Source organism: Pleurodeles waltl, chromosome 2_2 (assembly GCF_031143425.1).
Source record: "Pleurodeles waltl isolate 20211129_DDA chromosome 2_2, aPleWal1.hap1.20221129, whole genome shotgun sequence".
Classification (NCBI taxonomy): Eukaryota; Metazoa; Chordata; class Amphibia; order Caudata; family Salamandridae; genus Pleurodeles; species Pleurodeles waltl.
In genome coordinates, this window is record NC_090439.1 from 831,840,719 (window position 1) to 831,863,040 (window position 22,322).

The following is a 22,322-nucleotide window of genomic DNA, read 5'->3' on the forward strand; positions in this document are numbered from 1 at the left end:
TTTGGAATACACATACTGATTTATTGCATGTTTTCCATAGACTTCATTATGATTCTATGTGGTATTTAAATCTATTGTCCTTTTATTGAAGGGAACATTGGTCCTGTATAAAATGATGTGCACCTCTTAGCACCTGATGCATGTATCTGTGGGAGACATGATTATCAGTGACCTCTTCCCAGGGATGGAGCTGGCCTCTATTTCTTCTGCAGATGTTCCAGATCCTTAATTGCATATTTTAAAAATAGAACAATTTTTTCTGTCATGGTCATACATAGTATTAAGATAATCATGTCATTTAGTGGACATCAATTTGCCATTTTCATGTTTTTCAGAAGGTATCTACTTCTTTACACTTCCAGGTCTTGGCTATAAATCAGAGCATGGGATAGTTGGTTTGATGATACTTGCCGCAAAGATAGTCTTTCCTTTCATTTGGCTTTTACTCCCAGTTTACATCACTGATGTCAATTTGTTTCATCTTTGACATGGAAAACAATCTTTCTCCTTAGTTGTTTAGTCCACTAATGTTGAAACCCTTGCCCATTGAATGTTCTTTACAAGGGCTCCTAAGAGCCATTAAATGTTTGACCTGAGGATTTTAGGCCCTTTAGTCAGAATACACCTTTGTTCTTGTTAATTGTATTTTTTCTGGCAGAAATACAGTCTGGAGGAAGTGTCAACTTTCACCTTCTAAGCTTGAAATTCTAGTCAGATCATAACTCATCCAGTAGTGTGTGTTCTCTTTTGAATGGGGTGGGGTAACAACTGCCATTTTCTGTCAAACTCATATACAGTTGCAACCAGGGCATGCAGACCTCTGACTATAAAACTATTTTCTAAACTGTTTGCTCAGTCCCCCAATGCTTTATTTCCTTAATTAAAATCATAGTTTTTAGTACTATCTTCTACTGCATCCATAGATTGACTCTTTCCCTACCCTCAGTCTAGGGTTGCTAAAAGTCTCTTAACCCTTTGCATCACACTCCTGCATTTCACTGTGTAGATATGTTTTGGGGCAAGAGCCCAAATTCTCTATGACCTTCTCGCTGTCTGGAGATGCTGGAATGAAAATAAGGCCTCAAACAAGAGGCCATAGGCCATCGGAACTGGTAGCAGAGAAAATAACTTAATCTTGCACCACAAAATTCTACAATGCAGGAAGCCTCTTTCAAAGAGTGTTCCAGCTTTTCATAACTAAGAGGCACATTCCGAAACCACACTTAATCGACACCCAGATTAAACATTTCACTGCTTTTTTGCCGGTACATGTTGTCACCTAATCCATTAAAGAGAAAAAACACATTTGAAGGGGTAGCTCTGAAGTGGTTTTTCATCCTACAGCCAAGGATAGGTAATCAGTGCAGAGAGGGGCTGTGTGTTCAAAGGTCTCATGTGACAACTTGCCCTTCATTTTTTGTACAAGCAGTCCTTGTAGGTACATTATCTTATGCAGAAGACCTAAGTCAGAAGTCTCCTGACTAGCGCTCTATGTGTTCATGGTGTGTTGCTCACCAACTAAGTGCTGAACTCTGAGTTATTGGACACCACCAAAGTTCTATTCCTTTTAACCCCATGACCTGAACAGGGCATGCCACTTTCAACAGATGGTGATAGATGATCATAGTAATGCGGTAGAGGCTTTATACCCGCCCCTAGTTGTGAGAATACTTAACGGCATTCCCTCTCAAACCCCTGTACTATCTTATGGCTAGGCCTGATTATATCCCATGATTGTATGTTAAGTATGCTTACATATACCTAGGTTTATGTGGGGTGTGGTACCCATGTTAGGAACCCCCTTTTGTAAGCAGCCCTAAAGTTGTAGGGTGCTCATAGGATTAGTCATAGTGAGAGTTATCTATTGCCACCCTGCCTGAAAGTCTTCCATGCTGCTCCTTAGACCTTGCCCTTCCACTGGAATTTAATGTGAAGCCAAGTTCAGTGTGGCATTGCATTGCCTCCAGAGCAAAGACCTCTTGAGTAAGTGAAGCTGAACTTGATCCAGTAAGTCAGTGTGAGATCTGGCAAGAGAGCAACAGTTGAACTGTGGTTGGAAGCTTACCCTTGGCACAACCCTCATATAAAGGCTTCAGTTTAAGACCCATTCCATACATCCTGTACTTTTGTGCTGAGAGTTGGAACAATCTACCCAGAATCTACAAAGGAGAAGGTGGATGTTTCACCTACAGGTGGTTGGCATGCAGTTGTGGCCAATCAAAAGTAAAATTGTGAGCAGCGCAGCTACAACATCCCCAATGCATTGAAGATGACTTGACATATGATGTTACAGGCAGTGTTACAAATGGCATGATTGATCTCATAACACGTGGCATCACATACCACGTCACCATTGACCTCACAGACCTGATTGTGAAATGTTTCCATGGACCTATAACCCAAATTCGACTAGGTTGACACTTTGACAAGCCCACACATATTCTGGGCGTAGTGAATTGAGTACATGAATTTGAGCTCAGAGCGCACTTCTCAGTAGGCTCTGAATACCTGTTTTAATGTTTGGTAGGCCCCCCGCTCAGCACTTCCAACTCTGTCACTGAGTACAGAGTTTGACCTGGCATTGCATCAAGGTGCTACACTACTCAAGCAGCAGACCCTGGGTGCATAACCTCCACACTCCTGACCCTGCAACACACAGACTTCAGTCATGCACACTGGACTCCCTGTACCCAGCCTCTGTGCCCCAAGAACCACTGTGCAGGGCTTCAGCCAAGCATAGCAAGAGGGAGGCCTTTTTTACTAGACACCATGCTGAACACCATGCTGAAGAATCCATTGTGGCCAGCCTTAGGCCATGTACTATGTGCTCTGAGAGTAGGCCTATGCCTGGCCTCCCTGCTCTAGAACTCACTAGGCATGGCCTTTGTCCTTGCAATGGCCTCTGTGAACAGGACCTAGCCTTTGGCAAAGTCCTGGTCCCAACATGCATTCCTCAGAAGCTGCAAGCTGCTTCACAGTTATTACTACAGCGCAGAGGCTGACTTCAAAGTCATTATCACAGAACAGTCTAAGTTGGGGAATCGAAGCTTTATGACTCCTAGATTGCATGTTACAATCACCTTAAATTAGGGTCATAATGACAGGGCTTATTTAGTTTCATTTTATATTGATGCACCAATTGAACACTTTGTGCTATGATTCTAATACAATGCATTTTATGATAACATTTATATATGATAAAATAGTGCTTTCATAAATGATACAATCTATCCACAGAATGTTAAATGCAAATGTTTACTATTTTTGAGGAAAGGATATCTTGACCCATTCAAGGCTTTGTCCCTCCCATTAAAGGCCTAACCCTGCACTCAGCAATGGTATAAAGCAACTCGTAATACTTGATGCATCTGCATATACAATATATTAAAGTGCAAACTTTTTAAAAAGTGTATAAATTAATATTGTAATTGTAGTGTTAGAGCAATGACACGTAGGGACTGAGCAGAAGTATGGTTGGTATGGTGGACTTTTTACACACACACACTGAAAAAAACAAAGGTTAAAGTAACGTTATAATTAGGTGAATATATTAGTGATAACATTAATGTTTTGAACTAAACAAAGCTACAGAAATTAATCAGTTATAGTTGACCCTGCTAACTATAACTTCTGCCCCCAACCTGCACTGTTTATGACCTCACATATTACAACAGGGCCTTTCGTTGCAGATACTGTGGGGTTGCTTCCTACTGCCCCCAGGCAACCAACCACAAGCCCTGCATGGCCTTTGTTCATGTGTGGCATGGGGTTAGCCGCAGGGACTGTTTTGCAGCCAGGTCCTGCTTCCTACTCCCCTCCATGCAGCCAACCCCACACTTCACACAGCTGTTTTGGCTATGTGCAGCAGGGTGTTGACCACAGGGCTTAGCCTGTTGGCAGACACTGTGGCCAAACCCCCAGCAGGCTGCTAACCCCACACCATGCACAGTCTTTGGAGTGCGCAGAGTTAGGTCCGCCTTTGGCCCTGAGGACCTCACCCCCTGCATCAAAACAAATATTGTCTACGACGAGGGGGCATACAGCCCCCATCCCACCCCTAAATTGGTTCCTTTGGTCCGCATCTCTAGAGTCAGCTCCAATAAAAAAGGGAGGGGGTCATATGGCCTCCCCCCCCACCCCCACCAAGCTTTAAAAGCCTCCGGAGACCCCATTCCAGGGCCAAATACAATTAAAGAGAGGATATGGGCATGTAGCCCACCTCGCCGAGCCTTAATATGCCTCATGGACCCCCATCCTCTAGGGCTAAATACAATAAAAAAGGAGAGGGGGCTGTACACCTGCAAGCATCCCTAGGCCCCAAGAACCCCACCCCAGGGCCAAAATCTAAGGGGATGAGTATGCAGCCCACTTCTCAAGCCTTAGTAAGCCCCAGGGACTCCATCCCTCTGGGCCAAGACAATAAAAAGTGGAGGCAGCTACTTGGCACCCACCCTGAGCCCTGATAGTCCCTGGGGATCCCATCCCCAGTGCAAAATATAATAAAAAAGGGGAGTGGGGCTGTGCACCCCCCTGAGCCTTACTAGGCCCCAGGGGCCCCATCCTCTGTGCCGGGCTTTCTTTTTAAAAAGGGGAGATGGTCATGTGGCCTCCCTCCCCGTGCCTTATTAGGACTCAAAGACCCCATCCCATGAGGCTTAAATGTACATAAAAGGGAAGGGGGACATGTGGACCCCCTCCATGAGCCTTATTAGGCCATGGGCACCCCATCTCCCAGGGCTGTATATATTTAAAAGGGGAGAGGGCTGCATGTCCCCTCCCTGAACTGTTTTTTATTTTATTTTAAAGGGAAGGGCTGTGTGGCCTCCCTTCTCCAAGCCTCAGGCCCTGGGGACCCCATCCCTCGGGCCCACATTATTTAAAGGTGGGTGCCCTGTTGTACACCCAGGGCACCCACCATGCACTTGGTGAGGGCTACAGGGGGCCTCAGCTGCCTTCCAACTGCAGAAGCCAGAATTGCTCCTCCGTGCAGGAGCAATCTCTTGTGCCGTTTCAAGTCTACTTCCAGCCATCATGAGCATTTTTATAGCTCCTGCCTGCTCGAAGCAGACTTTGTGTTTGCTTCTGTTTGGCGGGAGATTCAAAACTGCTCCCACCAGGTGGGGGCAAACACAAGTTTCCCTTCCCAAACCACTGTGGGCAGGTAAACCACTGTCCTGGGATCGGGCTTTCCAGGACACAATATGTGAGCCGGCCTGAGGGAACGGGGGTCCCAGGTACTATTAAAGACTCAGGGATGGGGTTGTGTGGCACTCCTGTTAAACATACTGTAGTCCCTGGAAGATTGGGTCCCTGGGGCTGAATGTGGCTCAAGGAGCAGGGCCAAATGCCCTCTTCCCATAATTATTAAATCAAGCCTTGTGGGACGGGCTCGGGGAGGGGGGTGCTTGCTTCTCTCCCCTTTTAAAAATAAAAAAAAATGCAGCCACAGGCTGCCATTTTGGGGGGGTCACTGAAAAAATTGCCATCTTATTTACAATTTTGGCCCTGGGGGGGGTCGTCCATTTGGGTCCTCCACATCGTGCAGAGACCCCGTCCTCTTCTATGTTTTTTTTAAATTTAGGACACGGGAATAAGTCCCCGAGTCCTGTAATGGCTGCCAACAACATTTTCCACATGTTGCTGGCAGCGAATCAGAGCACTCGCCACTGCTGGAGTCTGACTGCCATAGGAGTGAAATGGCCCAAGGGACAAAAAGCTCCCTGGCCCAAACACAAGACTCTATTTTTTCAAATTGGGTTCAAGGGACTCTTGCAAGAGTCTTTAAAACCCAACAATCCAGATAATGCCCAGATGTGGGTCCTGTGTTTGCTATGCAACCGCATTTCAGCTAGCCTAGTTAATGAGGGGTGATACCCCAAAACTGGTCCCAGGATGCTTGTTTTCTGGTCCAGGGTGGGCGTGTCAGTTTGGGCTGGACTGTTCCCATTTGGAGCAGGATCAAGACTGATTTGCATATGCCTGGGTCTAAACTCAAATGGCAAGCAAAAAAATTATGGATTTAGGCTCAGGTCCATTACTGGGTGAGTATTTGACATTGTCCAGCATTCCGTATATCATCTGTTCTTTTTGTATATATGTATATATATATATATATATATATATCTCAAGTCACTGAAAAAAAACAAAGGTTACAGGGACGTTCTAGTTAAGCTCACATTTTAAACGTACTAAACCTTCTAAATTTGCCAGTTATAGGTATGGTTATCTCATGCCATAAGGTAATTATAACTCGCGCCCACGCCATGCACTGCTAATTACCCACAAATTATGCCACTCATGACATCTTTTATAACATCATTGATAATATTAATGTCACATTTCAAATAACATTTTTGACAAAAATACTGTGCTTGGCGAGGACGCGAGTTATAGTTACCTTAAGACATAAGTTATAGTTACGTGAGATAACCCAAACTATAATTGGCAAATTTCTAAGGTTTTGTATATTTAAAAAGTGAGCCTAACTATAACGTCCCTGTGAAATTTGCTTTTTCAGTCAATTTCTATGTTTTTAAAAAAATTCTATTTCTTAACTATAACGTCTCTCTGTAAGCTTTGTTTTTTTTCAGTGAATTTCTATGTTTTTTTTTTTTACATATAGTAATTTTCATTACTATACATTAATCCAACTACCGGCGCGCATGGGTTTCGGCCATGCACGGTAGCGGTTAGCCAAAGGACCAGGTCTACGGCCAGGCCTGTGGCCAACCGCCATAACCACCTAACCTTACACCATTTTTTTAGGGTTCGATGTATGATACAACAACATATTTGTGTACAATTTAAAATCAAAATTATATTTATTATTTTAAAAAAGAATAATATTTTTTTTAAAAGAGTCCAGCTGGACAAGAACCCCCAATGCTCAGTGTAAAGGTCTGCAACCTTCACACTGAGCTATGGTTTTTATTTTAGCCCTTTTTGGGCTCTCTGGGACCACGAGGGAGCCTTTAAGGGCTCCACCGCTGTCCATATATATTTCCCTATATATTTATTTACTTCTTTGTTTTTCTTTTAAAAATAAGAAATCCTTTATGGGCTATCTGGGACCGCGAGGGAGCTCTCAAGTGCTCCCTTGTGTCGCTATGTATTTAATAACTTTTTTTTAAAATGTATTTTATTTATAAATAAAAAACGCACTTGCTGTGTCTGTCATGTGGCTGCAAAGCCACATCATAAACACAGAACAGGATTAGCACATTGGTTCGAATGACGTCCTTAGCCCTTATGAGGCTGCAGGAGGCAGTGGCGTAGGCAGACTAGGTGTGCCATCTGACCCTTAACTACCAGCTTTATGTATTTGTATGTGGACCAGGACACAATACTTTGAACTTCATTTCTGGGCTTTGCATGAGCCTCTGTATACTGCTTTGATGTACAGGGCTGTATTTGCATTGTGAGGCCATGGCGGATTGATTTTGGTTTTGAACTGCAGAAGTCCTTGGCATCATTTGGGGATTAACAATTGGGTATCCATTGACAGTTCTTTGTTTTTGCTATCAAGAATATCTACATTTAACAATATTGAACTGCCAAAAATATGTTTTTGGCCACCATTGCTTCATTTAAGGCTGTCAGAAATCCAGAAGGATTCCTAAGATGTATACATCTTTTTTTAACTGCAGATTTCTCTCCTACAGCTGTGGAGAAATATGCAGCAGTAAATGCCAGGCAAAGAGGAATGGAGGGGGATGGGTGAATATAATCCTGAGTATTGAAAACACAAAGGGCCTCATTATTAGTGTGGCGTACCACAGATCGGCACACTCGCAGTGGCGGTCAGGACCACCACTGATGCGGCAGACCAAACACCATATTACAACCCTGGCAGTTAGACTGCCAGCTCCACCAGGATCCATGATCCTGGTGGTCTGGCGGTGTCGGAGATAGTAATCCACCAGGGCAGTTCTGCATGTAGGGCTGCCCTGCGGATTACAACCTTGTTCTCCACCAGCCTTTTCATGGCAGTTACACAGCCATGAAAAGTCTTGCAGAGAACAGGTGCAGGGGGCCTCAGGGGGGCCCTTGCACTGCCCATGCACTAGGCATTGGCAGTGCAGGGGTCCCCCTGCCCAGCACTGTTGCAATGTTCACTGTCTGCTTTGCAGACAGTGAAAATTGCAAGGATGCGGGTGCACCCTGCTGGCTACAGCATTGTCGCCGGCTCAATTACAAGCCAGAGACAATGCTGTAGCCTGTTTCCTGCTAGGCCAGCAGGCGAAACTGATGTTTCCAGCTGCCGACTTAGCTGGAAATTCGTAATGACTCCGGTGAGGAGGTTGGCATGTAGGCAGCAGATACCCTGTCAGGAGTTTGACGGATGGGCTTTCCCGTCCTCCAGACTCAAAATGAGGCCCAAAAGTATCTTCTACTATTTAAATGTATACACGTCATCAAAAATATCAAACACATAGGGGGTCATTATGACTACGGAGGATGGTTTACACCATCCGCCTCAGACCTGAATCCAGTGGGGAACAGCCTACAACATTGACGCCAGCTCAGAATGCTGTAGTGCAAAGCAGACAGTGAACATCGCTACGGGGCTGGCCAGGGGTCCCTTGGACTATGCATGCCAACTGCATGGGCCCCCATGGGGCACCATGCACCTCGTCTCTGCCAGCCTTTACATGGTGATGCTACTGCCATGTAAAAGCTGGCGGAGGGGGGATCTCAATCCCCAGCGTGGGCCTACTTGCAGCACTGCCCTGGTGGATTAAGACCGCAAGTCCCTCCTGTGGAGGAGGACTGGTGACGCTGGCAGTCCCACCACGGCACAACTGCCATGGCCATAATGTGGCTGTCAGACCACCACCAAAGTGGTCGGACCACCACTTTGGCAGCATTCAGATCGCCACCACGACCCTGGCGGTCTGAAGACTGCCAGGGGCATAATGACCCCAATAATATCAACTAAAACATTGCTAAAATGACAAAAAAAAAGTAACATCATAAACATCTTTTATATAAATAAATAAATAAATGACTAAGTATAAGTAAAACACACAAAATTAACACATTAAAACAACAAATAAAAAAATATTCACATACATTTTCATATATAAGTCCAAAGGTAAAAAAACGCTGCACATCGATCTCCTGCAAAAATCACAGACTTTATTAATCATATATATAAAGCATAAGTTGCACAAGCACCATAAATGTGAATTGGACATGTACTAAATATCATGCTACAACAAAAAAGGTATTCTAATTAATTTTAGAAAACACAACCATTGTCTAAATGTAATGAGGATAGAATTAAGGCACATAATTACCTCTACTAACATTTTTAACAGACATACTCACTAAAGTACCAGAGCACATTACAGATCAGAAAACTGGAATTCCTGTTTCAAAAAAACAAATATCGCTTACTAAAAAAAGCACAAGACATATACACTACACTTAAAAAATAACCCTTCCTCCTACACAACAACCAGATTAAAAATAGAACAGTATTCATATTTGAAACTGAAAATAACCTTCTAATGCTACATCAATGTGAAACGTGGGTGACCAATGGCGGTCTTAAATGTGCCCTTCACCGTTCACATAGATATACAACATCCATGCTGAATATCATAACACTAACATACCCTCATTTATGCACTGCTGCCTAACAAAGTGCAACCTACTATAGCCTTTTACACCACATTAACGTAAAAACTAACAATTATTCTCTGCACAAAATTCTAATAGACTTTGAGCAGACAATGATACAAACAATACTTAAACTATACTCACAAACAGCCATAAAAGGCTGGTATTACCACTTCAATCAAAGCATTTGTAAACATCTGCAAAACCTTCACTAAGTTTACAATATGCAGAGCAGACACTGGGCATTATGAGGCTGCTGGCAGGGGGGCCCCTGAACTGCCCAAGACATAGTCCTGGGCACTGCAGGGGCGCCCGTATGGCCCCCAGCACTGGCTTTCAGCCACCCTTTCCATGGCGGTGAAAACATGGAAACTCTGGGGGGAAAGTGAAGTCATGGTCAGCACGGTGATGCTGCCATGGGCATCACAGTGGCTGACCATGACTTTGACCACCCGGTCGGGATCACGGATCCTGGTCAGGATCACTGATCCTGGTGGTGATCTGGCAGTCAGACCACCAGGAATGCAGCGGTCCGATTGTCACCACAAGTTTGTCGGTCAGAAGACCCTAATGAGGCCCTAAGTCAGTTTTGAAGCCACTTGGGTTGGCAGACAGCACCACTGTGGACAGGCACCAACCCAAATTCCAAATACCATGGTGGAATGTCTATAACAGCATCGTGGCTCAACAAGCCAAAACCAATAACACTATGGAAGTATGGGCAGAGCCTTTTGAGGAAGAACCCAACCAACAAACTACAAAAAAGAGCAAAGCTACCAACAACTAAGGATAGAAGAGACAGTGAACCAAATCAAAACTAAAATAACCAGAAAAAGCAGGGAAATGTACAGAATTATACCATTCAATTCAATGTCAGACTCTTTGTGAATAACGAAGGGGTAGACTAACAAGAAGTGATAGCTAAATCACTAATATAAACAACCTAATTAGCAATTAACTCACACCTAAAATATTACAAAACCTAGCACAACTATAACAAACATATTTAAATAAACATTAGAAACTTTATATTTATAAATCAGTCTAATCCATAAATATAATAATAAAGTACAAAGTAGGAATTGTAAATGAAAAAACAGTTATTCTAATATTTAATAAAAAATATTCATAGGAAAACCAAAAACATGCAATATAAAAAATATACAAAGCAGCCCATAAGTTAAAAACATAGAAAATAAACTTTTCCATTCCATTGTAATAGATATACATATTACAATATTACATTTACCAAACACAAATAAATAAAAACTCATAATTACAGTTGCATAGTTGAAAATTGTAAGCCACGTCCACTTTGCAAAAATCCAATCGACATTGTAGTCAGAAATAAAAAGTAAGAAACGCCCCAAAAAACTAAAATGAAATGTCAAAGTTAAAACAACAAAGTAATCCCCAGCCATTGGGAACCAAAAAATACTCAAAAAATGTTCCAGGAAATCCAAACAATCAAAGGAAATTATAAAATAATGATGATTTAAATTAAACCAAATGAATTTCCTTTTTTATTTAAATGCATTTAAAACAGCTGCAAACATGGCACTCCGACATCCTAAACTGTAAACAAAAAAAAAAAAAAAGTAAAAAAAAAAAGAAAATGTGCCCACACCCACAATACATACATCCCAAATACGATAGAAACATAACATTGCAATCCTATAAACATGGCATAACTATATGTAGAATATCGTACTACTTCAAGCAAACTATAGTTAGGCCCACTGCATCACACTACACAACAACAAAATACAAACTACCACTAATCAACCTTAACAAATAAAACTGACACAATAACACTCACTAACGAGGCACACCCACGTCCCCCTTACTCGTAAAGCCCCAATCAAAACTTAAGAAACATCTTACTTTTTCTATTAAACAGCAGTGGCGTCCATGACTGACGGAAACAAAATCCACCTTCAAAGTGACGCAGAGTACAAAATACAAGTAGCAGTAAAAAAAAAAGATTCTAAATGAAAATAAGACTATCATCCTATAAAAAGCAATAGCAATGATACAAAAATGTATCAAAAGTGTTTGAAATGTATGTAAAAATATCCTAAAATGTACTAAATAGTACTAATTAATATACACTAAAAATGTATTGTAAAAATAGATGCTATGTATAAAAATGTATGTATGAAAAATAATTATGCACCATTTTTGTCTAAACTTTTAAAAATACACATTTGTCAAAAGTGTATCAAAAATATAGTACATGGTCAAACAGGATTTATGCCACATAGATCCACAAGATTGAATCTACGTAGACGTCATAACTGGCTGACGACTGTGGATGCATGACAGGAACCACATGTGGTCCTCTCGTTGGATGCCGAAAAGTCTTTTTATGTGGCCCTTAAAAAGGCCATTGGCCCTTTTCTAATGTAAACCCTAAACAGTTTTGGATTCGGTCCCAAGTTTCTAAGCTAGGCAGCACTCCTCTACAAGGACCCTAGGGTGGCGGTGAGGGTGAATGGTGTCTTTTCTACATACTTTCCCATCCAGAGGGGCATGCGAAATGGATACCCTCTATCCCCTCTCTTGTCTCCCCTCTTCCTAGAATCTCTGGCAAATCTGTTATGAGATCACGCAGACATTAAAGGTTTCAGGGACCTGGAGGGAGCAGGCGAGAAAGAGAAGATCTCACTATATGCAGACGATATCCTCCTATATGTTACCCAGCCAGCAGAGTCGCTCCCAGTGATACTACAACTATTGAATCTTGTGATGCCCACTTGTGATACAAAACCAGCTGGGACATATTGGTCTTGTACCCAGCAGGCAGTGACTTAGACAGGTCAACTATCCCCAGGAGACTCAGGATAGATACAAAGGGCTTCCATTACCTGGGAATTTATGTCACCCTAGACAGAGAGTTCAGCCTAGATCAAAACCTACCGAAGATAATAGCGGAATTCTATAAAGAAGAAGATCAGTAAAAGGCCTTGCCACTAACCTAAGTGGGTAGGGCAACCATGTTTAAGATGATCATGCTGCCCAAATTTTTATATATCCCGCCAAATACATATTATAAGTTCCCAAACTAACCTTTTGATAAAATAGGCAAAGAGTTCCATAAACTGTTAAGGAACAGCAGACACCCTAGGGTTGCAATGAAGACCCTGCAGCGCAATCAGTGCAATGGCCGAATGGCTCACACTGACCTTTGTGCATATTATTGTGCAGCCCACTTGATTGTAATCAATGATTGACATCATTTGGCAGGTGATCATCCCACTAACACACTGGAAAAGAGCCAGTTTCAAAAACAATCATTGGATGGTAGTAAGGGATTACAGCGCATACTGTCAGACACCCAGGTCTCGATAGAGGCTTGGTCAAGAGCAAACATGGGTATGGGCTGGGGGACACAGATCAGCCAAGAGACCCCGCTGTGGATGCGCACAAGTTTTTTTATGGAAATTAGAAAGCTAGCAGGTTTCAGGCCCTAGGACCTGAAAGGGATTTCCAGATTGGGGGATCTCATGTAAGAGGGGTAGATGATATCATTTAAGTCCCTTCAACAGGATTATCAATTTAGCAATACACAAAATTACAAATATATTCAACTGAAACACTCATGAATGGTTGAGAATCTAGACACTCAGGAAATCCCAGAATATGGACCACTTGATGGGGAGACTTCTTATCGGTGAACTACAAGAGAAGGCGGTATCTTACTTATACAAACAATTAAATAACAATCTGCTGGACTCCCTAACGAAATTGAGGGAGGCTGAACTTGGTGAGCTAGATGACTTGGACTGGGAAGTGGCATTGATGCAACCAAAGGGAGGTAGCAATTAAGTCTTGTTTGAGATTAATACAATTCATCATCCTGTGCCGCACGTACTATTACCTAGCTAGATCACACAAATTTGGGTGAGTGGGGTACCATCAGTGTTTGAGATGTAGGGAAGAAAGAGGCTCCTTTATCCAAACAATTTTGGATTGTCATTGCATACGACAATACTGGAACATGATATTGACAGAATTGGGGAAGGTGTTGGGAATGGCCTTTCCAGAAGATACTAAATACATTTTACTGGGAATCCCCTAAAACTCCTTTTCTGCAATCTGAGACTGGTGGAAGCCAAAAGGGACTTTGCCAAACACTGGAGGGGCCCTGAAGTCCCATCTCTGCATGATTGGAAGGCAGGCATGGATCTTTACATGACTGCAGAGAGGATCACATGTAAAGCCGGAGGGTGCCCAAGCAAATTTCATAAAATCTTGGGTGCATGGATAAAATAATATGACTTGGAACTGACACTGGGCATAGAAAGATCACCAGTCACCCAGATCTCCCCTTCCCTCCAAACGATTCCAACCACCGGACACAACCTGATGTCTGGAGTCAATACCTTGATGTGCCAAGGTACCAATGTGTGAATTTAAACACTGTGAAACTTTTGTTGAAATGCCCCCGCTCTATCATTTAATTTTGGATGAGTACAAGTCAGCACTGTTTGTTATATATCTTTAAAAACAATAAAAAGATTTTACAAAAAAAAGACAGTTTAAAAATATATATATAGTACGTGTCTCCCTGAAGCATTTAAAAATCATATTTTTGTCCTTACACAGAAAAGTATGCATAGAAAATGAAACTAAAAATGTACATTCAATAAAATATATTTAAAAAAAAATACAAATATGTAAAAACCTTGAGATGAATTGGCTATTTTTGTAAACAACTGCAGACTGCACAAAAGTGCAAATTACAAACCATTTTGGGGGAGGTTTTGACACTAAAATTGCAAGATTTACTACTTCCACTCCAACGTATGCCATTTTGGGTAAGGCGTGGCATCCTAAAAGAGCGCGATTTACTATTTCCACTCCAATATAGATATTTTTGGGGAAAGTGTTAGACCTCAAAAGGGTAAGATTTACTATTCCCATTCCATTGTAAATCATTTTGGGGAAGGAGTTGGACACCTAACTGGATACATTTACTGTTACTACTCAAATCTAAACCATTTTGGGGAAGATGTTGCACATTCAAAGAGTTAGATTTGCTTTTACCACTACAAAATAAGCCATTTTTGGGGAAGGTGTTGGATACTAAAGAGAGTACATTTACTATCCCACTCAACCGGTAAACATTTTGAGCAAGATGTCAGACACTAAAAGGGCGAAATTTAATATCTAATCCCTTTTGTGGAAGTGTTGGACACTAAAGGGGAAAGATTTACTATTCCCATTGCAATCTGAGCCAGTTTGGGGAAGGTCTTGGACACGAAAGAGTTTAGATTTACTATCTCCACTCCAATCTAAACCATTTTGCATTTTTCACATTCCACTTTCACACTCCACCGATAACAATTTTGGGAAAGGTGTTGACGCTCAAAGGGCAGATGCACTATTCCCACCCTAATTAAAACCATCTGGGGAAGGTGTTGGTCACTAAAGTGGTTAAATGTACTAATCCCAATCAATTCTAAACCATTTTGGGGAAGGTGTAGGACCTTAAAATGTGTTCCATTTACTCTTCTGAATACACTTTAAAACATTTTGGGGAAGATTGTGGACAATAAGGGTTGGATTTAGTATTCCTGCAAGATAATACATAATTTTTCAGTATCATGAATAGCTATAAAAATCGAATAAGTATAACTTACAATAATAATTACAGTTTACAATAATACTCTAATATAAAATAAAACATAACAACCATGAAAAGTTAAAGTAAAAAAAAACTTACATTTAAAAATGATATAATTAAATCATGCTACATTTTATTTGTCAACAACACATCTACTATTGTTGTAATCATCATTACATTTACAAACTAACAACCTATAAATTTAATTTATTTTTATAAATTCAGAAAATTAAGACATTTAGGGGGTCATTAAGGCCCCGGCTGACAGCGTTAATATGGAGAAAAGTACTGGCAACAGGCTGGCAGTACTTTTCTCCATATTAAAATATTGGTGGTTTGGCTAAAGCCAAACGGCCAATGTACCACAACGACCGCCACAGCGGTAACGCCTGCCGGGCTGGAGACTTCACTCTCCAGCCCAGCGGCCGTCTCTTGCCCGCCTACCACCATGGTTTTCGTGGCAACCTTACCGCCACGAAAACCATGATGGTAGGCATTATCAGTGACAGGGAATCCCTTCCCTGTCACTGGTAGGGGTCTTTCCCGCCCCCTCCCCTGGTCTGCCCCCATACCCACCACCCCAGACCCCCCCACTTCATACACGCACCTTCATGCACACATGAACACATGCATGCACACACTCATACCCACATTCATTCAGGCATGCATACATACATCCACACACACTGGCATACACACAGACACACATGCATTTACACATCAAACCATACACGCACTCACACATCCATACATGCACACACACACAACACGCATCACACCGCCGCATACATGCACGCACAGACATACTCACACATACCCACACAACACCTCCCCACCCCCTCCCCTGTCGGAGCACCCGACTTACCTGATGGCAGGGAGTCCTCCGGCAGGAGACGGGGTGCTGCTGCCAGCAGCAGCGTCCGCCAGAAGAACACCGCCAGGCCATGTCATGGGTCATGATACGGTCTGCGGTGGTCTACTGCCGTGGTACTGCTGCTGGCAGCAGCGCCACCTTACCGCCATCCACCGGCATGACCACAGCTGGATTTCCGCCAACCTTCTGGCAGAAATCCGCCTGTGGTTATAATAGGGCGGACGGCTGGTAGACGCAGCGACGGTCTTTTGGCAGCCGTCGCCACAGCAGTAGGTGGTTTTTACCACAGGGATTGAGATGTGCCCCTTAATTTGTATTTATTGAAATGCCATAACTTAATTAAACATTACAAAATATAAACATACAATAACTACATACATACACAAAAATGAATTATATTTTCAATACATAAATAGAAAATGCATTCATTTATAAATGTTTAATTTGTTTAATAATTAATGACCCTCCGCCCTAGACATGATCAACCAGCTCACATGCACAAACACAAGCCATGAACACATTCTCACCCACTGGGAACTCCTCACCAAGCAAGACCATCATGAAATCCATACACTTGGGAGCACCGACAGACCCTTGCCCCCACAACTTCTTCAACCTCAGAAGCAAGACAATCGGCAACAAGCTCAGAAAGGTACTGAATACCTCCATCGCCACGGCCTCCTTCCTAGAGCTCTGGAAACAAGTTGAAGTAAGCCCCCTCCTGAAAACAAAATCCTCCGACCAAGCTGAATTGAAGAACTATCAGCCCATCTCTCTGCTACCCTATCCAGCAAAAGTCCTGAAAAAAGTGATCAACCAGCAACTCACCCAACACCTAGAAGACCACAATCTACTGGACCCCTCCCAGTCTAGATTTAAAGCTAACCACAGCACTGTGACAGCCTTGACTGCAGCCACAAATAACATCTGAACTCTCTCGGACTGTAGGGAAACAGCAGCCTTCATCTTCCAGCTGCGTTTGACACCGTCTCCCACCACATCCTGATCAACAGACTCCACCACAGTGGGATTCACAGAAATGCCTTCAAATGGATCGCCTTCTACCTCACCGACAGGACCCAAAGGATCAGTCTCCCACCGTTCACCTCACAGCCCAAGAAGATCATCTGTGGACTCCACCAAGGATCATCCCTCAGCCCGACTCTCTTCAACCCTCCTGGCCATCACTGTCGGATCACACAGACTCAACATCTTCTCCTATGCCAACGACACACAGCTCATCCTTTCACTGTCCGAAGATCCCTCCACAACAAAAGCTAACTTCCACAGATGCATGATGAACGTAGCCGACTGTATGCAGGACAACTGTCTCAAACTCAACATCAAAAAACAGAACTCATCTTTGGAAACAACACCTCACCATGAACTGACACATTGCTCCCTGCAGAGGTCAGTACACCCCCTGCCCCAGCAAACCACGTCCATACCCTCTCCATCATCCTGGATAGCAAGCTATCCATGAAGAAACAAGTCAACGCAGTCTCATCTGCCTGCTTCCACTCCCTTCACATGCTCCGCTAGATCTTCAAGTAGCTCCCAGCAGACAACAGATGGACCTTCACGCAGGCCTTTATCACCAGCAGGCTGGACTGTGGAAACATGCTCTACATAGAAATCACAGCACACCTCCAGAAGAGACTCCAGGTAATAGAGAATCTAACGGCTAGACTCGTACTGAACCTCCGCAGGAGGACCCACATCATACCCCATCTCAAACGACAACACTAGCTCCCGCTTCAGAAGAAGGACCAGCACACATCAACAAACTCCTAACTTTTTACCAACTGACCAGACACCTACGATCAGCTCCCCTCTCCCTCTCAGACACCCCACGGATCCATCAAGCCAACAGCAGAGAATGGTCATCTCACACCTGCCAGCCAAGGCTTGGAACAACCTCCCCCTGCACCTCAAGACTGCACCTTTACTCCAGTGATTTAGAAGAGAAATAAAGACCTGGGTGTTCAAATGATCATTCCTCCACACAGCAGCATACAGCTCCAGTGCCTCGAGACCCTCACAGGTGATTTGCTGTTTGATCGATTGATTGATTGAATGAATGAAAACTTAAAATAAACATTTTATCAACTTAAAATAATAATCCTTATATTTGAAAATGTTACATTTTTGTTTACGAAAATTACAAATACAATACTTCTATAATATAAATTTGACATCAAATTCTTGATACCACACTGCTTTCCTAAAAACCCAACATCCCACTAATATAATGTTTGACATTTTCTTTGAAATGAAAAAAAACTAAAGTATATACAATAAAATGATAACAATAGATATAAAATACAAATTGTATTCATAAAACAAATTCAAACAAAATTATAAATGAAAAAACAAAATGAATGTATAATTTAAACTATAACTTCACTGAATATTAAAATACAAGAATTACATTTTAATGTTTTAATATTTCCCGTAATTATCATAAACACAAAATACACATACTCAAACATAAACATTAATACTTTACTACATTTTAAATTGTTAAATAAGGTAGTTTAAAATATACATTTATAAACTATATTAAAAATATGTTTAATATTAAAAACAATCTGAATCTAAAAAAAGATTTTTACCTTTACATAAAGATTTACAATTTTGAATTTCCAAATGTTTAAATTACTAAATAAGAATATTCCATTCACATTATTTAAAAAGTATATTTACACAAAAATTCTTTAGAAGTCTCCCTAGCCTTTTCCCTGATAAACCCAACATTCTGCTACAAAAATCTTTGATATGTAAACTTATAAAGTAAATATATTTTAAAATTAAAAACAATAACCATTGTAATAACCTTAAAAAACATAACATCAAATGATTTTAAAATTAAAAACATAAAATAAAGGTCACAACTAACACAAATGTAAACAAAAATATAGTTAAAAACAATGTAATATTTAACAATACTTTAGTAAACTATATATTTTACAACAATAAAAAAAACAGGACTAAAATGGTCAACTTATCTAGGTATATGTGATCATGATATTCTGCAGCAATATTTTGTATCACCATATTTGTTTGATTATGTGTACAAATTACCCTCAGATTCACTGCATGCAGGGATAGTGCCACAGCCAAAAGCCTGAATCATAGCTGTGAAGCTACACAGTTCTCTTTAGGCTCTTATTTATTGCTCTTTGGGTTATCCATAGCAGTTTATTATTTTCCCATTCTTATGACCCTATATACTATCCCTTTAAAATCAGTCATTTCATACTTTGGTTTTAATAAAGATCTGTATGAGATCATCACTCAGACACAACAATTCCTAAACCTTAATTTATTAATAGGAAAGTATACTGTCACCAGGCATTGCTCATTACAAACCATTGGCTGTGCAAACCCTGGCAGCCAGAACTCACATCAGTCAGAACACCACACCACATTGGATAGTTTGAATACCCTAAACACATGACATAACTACTCACTGCACTATAAAAGGCACCCCTACACAACCCACAATCCTTTGCAACAAAAGTGGCATTGAGATACTCAGGGAGTAGGCAGTATTATAGACATAGCACCTTTACACTATAGGCACACATATACATCAACTCAGCACACACTCCACATCAGCACAACTAACACAATACACGCATCACTAGCACACACAATCTGTGACAACCATCTCACCCTCACCACGCAGCACCCACAGTTCACCAATTTCTCATCACTGCACCCTTACACTCACAACAACCCCACACACCGTCTACACAACCACTACCATGTCCCCACAAAAATACCCACGTTTCACAGACGACAAGTTGTGGGTCATGGTGGATGAAATTGTCAGGGTAGAATCACAACTGTTTGGAGCACACGTCCAACAAACATTGATTGCCAGGAAAATGGAGTTGTGGCCAAGGATAGTCGACAGTGTCAATTCAGTAGACAGCCATCCACGCACAAGGGACAACATCAGGAAGAGTTGGAAAGACCTCAGGGGGAAGGTGCATTCCATGGCATCACAGCGCTAAATAGCCGTGCAAAAGCCTGGCGGTGGCCCCCCACTCCTTTCCCACAGTTCATGTCATGGGAGGAGAAGGTCATGGACATACTGCATCCTGAGGGCCTGAATGGAATACCTGGGGGGACTGGAGTCTGGTAAGTACCCACAACAGCCATGTCACATATTTGTCTTATCCTGCATGCTTCCTCACCACCCAGATACTCCCTAATTGACTAAATGTCCCACTACATCTCCCATCTAATCATCTCATGCCACTCTCCTGCATGCCACCACTCCACTCAGCCCAACTGCATCACAGCCCTTGGCAGTGGCACGTTAACTATTGGCTAATCATATCACTACGACTCCCAGAATGTACTAACCCATCATTGTGAAAACCTGGAATGTGCACAACACATCACGTGTAATGCATGTACAACTAAAGTACTAGCTACACCATCTAGATTGTTCTAGTGAGGACCAGTATATGGCAATGACAGCAATGCAATGGTTGGTACACTCACAATAGCAAAGAAAGCAAAACACAACTACAGCTAAGTAACCATTCCTAATGGCCACAGCCATTACCAAATACACCAAGCCAGAAATAGACTGACCTGGGTTGGAAAGTAAGATGGCTGAGTCGATGCACATGCACAACATCTAGATACAGGGTGTTGGACATTTTTTTCCTTATGCAGGGTCATCCCTAATCTTTTTGCCTCCTGCCTCCTATTTTTTCTGACCTGTTTCTGTTGGCTTTAGAACTCTGAGAACTTTACCACTGCTAACCAGTACTAAAGTGCATATGCTCTCTGTGTAAATTGTTTTGTTGATTGGATCTCCATGATTGGCATATTTGATTTACTGGTAAGTTCCTATTGCAGTGCACTAGAGGTGCTCAGGGACTGTAAATCAAATGCTAGTAGTGGGCTTGCAGCACTGGTTGTGCCACCCACATTAGTAGCCCTGTAATCATGTCTCAGACCTGACACTTCACTGTCTGTGTGTGCAGTTTCAACCTGCCAATTCGACTTGGCAAGCGTACCCACTTGCCAGGTCTAAACCTTCCCTTTTCTTACATATAAGACACCCCTAAGGTAGGTTCTAGGTAGCCCCATGGGCAGGGTGCAGTGTATGTTTAAGGTAGGACATATACTAATGTGTTTTATACGTCCTAACAGTGAAATACTGCCAAATTCGATTTGCACTGTTGCAATGCCTATCCCTCTCATAGGTTAACATGGGGCTGCCTTTAAAAATGCTTAAAGCGTAGATTCCCTTTGGAAGCGGACAGACATGTGGAGTTTGGGGTGTCTAAGCTCACAATTAAAAAATTCATCTTTTAGTAAAGTTGATTTTAAGATTGTGTGTTTGAAAATGCCACTTTTAGAAAATGGGAATTTTCTTGCTTAAACCATTCTGTGACTTTGCCTGTTTGTGGATTCCCTGTCTGGGTCAGTTTCACAATTAGGCTGTTTGCACCTCTCTCTAGACAGTGACACAAAGGGAGCTGGGGTGTAGCCTGCAGATCCTGATGAGCCAGCTGTGCTAAGAGGGAGGGGAGGAGTGGTCACTTACATCTGAAAGGGTTGTGCCTGCCCTCACACAATGCAGTGTCCAACCCCCTGGTTTGTGTCTGGGGCCTGGCCTGGGCAAGGCAGGATTTCACAAACAAGAGAGATTTTCTTTTAAGTAAACCTACTTCAAAGGGCAAAATGGGTATAAGAAGGGCACCCAAAACCACAGACTTTAGATCACTTCCGGACATCAAGAGGAACCTCTGCCTGGAGAAGAGCTGAAGAGCTGAGGAATAAGAGCTGCCCTGCCTGTGACTGTGCTTTGTGGAGTTATCCTGCAGTTGCTGCTTCTGCGTGTACAAGAGGACAAAGACTGGACTTTTTTGTGCATTCCTGATTGTGAAGAAATCTCCAAGGGCTTGTCCTGAGCTTGCCTCCTGTTGTTGAAGTCTCAGGACCATCAAAGATTTCTCCTGCCAGCACCTTGACTCTGTGCTGAGACTCCTGCCCTGCCAAGTGGTGCCCTATCAAGTTCCTGGGGCCTTGGAAGGTGAAGCTGGCAGACCAAGACTGAAAATTCATGCACAGACCACTGTGTGGGGAAAATATCAACGCACCTTCGGAGACGCTGCTGGAAAACAATGCGCCGCCGGCTCTGCTGCAGAAATCGACACTCCACCG

The 22,322-nt window shown here is 42.3% G+C and overlaps 1 protein-coding gene across 2 annotated transcripts in view; it reads left to right on the forward strand.

Moving 5' to 3' along the window:
- NECAB1 (N-terminal EF-hand calcium binding protein 1) overlaps positions 1 to 22,322 on the forward strand; it is a 1,270,485-nt gene that overhangs the window by 884,210 nt on the left and 363,953 nt on the right. The gene's annotated exons all lie outside the window — the stretch shown is intronic.